Consider the following 1,426-nt stretch of genomic DNA (forward strand, 5'->3'; position numbering starts at 1 on the left):
CTGCAGTCTCTGATCATCTCCTGTACTATGTCTGCAGTCTCTGACCGTCTCCTGTACAATGTCTGCAGTCTCTGACCATCTCCTGTACTCAGGGCCGGCCCTACCATGGGTCCCGCTGGGTCCATTGGACCCAGGCAGCACTTGGAAAGGGGCAGCAAATAAACTCCCAAGAATTTTTTTCCAGCAGTTTTGTGTGTCATCAGTTTGCGGCGCGTGGATTACGGGCGGCATCTCCCCATCTCATACTGCCGCCTATAGTGCAAACTGATAAGTATGAGGAGGCGGAGTGTCTCCTCTGTGGACCCTCCCTCACGTGATCGTAGTGTGCGCAATGACGTCAGACAACAGCCCACTCCATCTCACGCAGTGCAGGCTGGATCTTCTAGGGTGGTGGGCACGGCAGACACAGGAGTGACAGAAGGACATACAGTGGGTGTTTGGTGGACCGGTCCGGTGGTGAGTTATGGAAGAAGATAACAGTATATATAATAATTTCTAAATGTTATAGTTATATAAAATAATAGGATGGGGGGGGGGCTTTTGTTGGGTGTGTTTTTTTTTTTTTTTTGGGGGGGGGGGGCAGCATTTTATTCTTGGACCCAGGCAACACAATGTCTTGGGCCAGCCCTGCCTGTACTATGTCTGCAGTCTCTGACCGTCTCCTGTACTATGTCTGCAGTCTCTGACTGTCTCCTGTACTATGTCTGCAGTCTCTGACCATCTCCTGTAACATGTCTGCAGTCTCTGACCATCTCCTGTAACATGTCTGCAGTCTCTGACCATCTCCTGTAACATGTCTGCAGTCTCTGACCATCTCCTGTAACATGTCTGCAGTCTCTGACCGTCTCCTGTAGTACGTCTGCAGTCTCTGACCATCTCCTTCAATCTCTGCCATTTTTCTGTTGCTATATACTCTCAGAATATTACGCGGAGCCCTTTGGTGAAGTCGGGGGGCCACGACTGAGGCCCCCTACATAAAAAAAGTTAGATAATTAGTTTTCCATTTTGGAACCACAGTGATTATATTGCATAGGGGGTCTTGTTTAACGAATGGACAGAGACAAATAAAATATCGCTTCCTCCATTTTCTATTTCTACACTTCCTTCTCTCTGCAGGAAAATCTTTCCCACTATAATAAACTTTCCTCCTCTCCTCTCCCATTCATTTGAACCCGCCGAGGTCTAATTAGCACTACAAAAGCGGAAGTCACCAGAAGCTCGGGAGAAGAAGATTAAAATATCCGACGCGGCTCGGTGTTGTGGAGTTCCTTTTGAGACGCCGTTCGGAATGCTCTTAACATGTTTTCAAACATCTCAGCGGCTCGGCGGACGACGCGGCGGTGGCTGCATTTTCCTGGCAATCAAAAAGCAGCGCAACCACTTTTATGTCTGCAAGGTCAACGCGGCAACGGGGTCAGGAAAAGGA

Source organism: Pelophylax lessonae (genome assembly GCF_965119305.1).
Source record: "Pelophylax lessonae genome assembly, chromosome: 13".
Classification (NCBI taxonomy): Eukaryota; Metazoa; Chordata; class Amphibia; order Anura; family Ranidae; genus Pelophylax; species Pelophylax lessonae.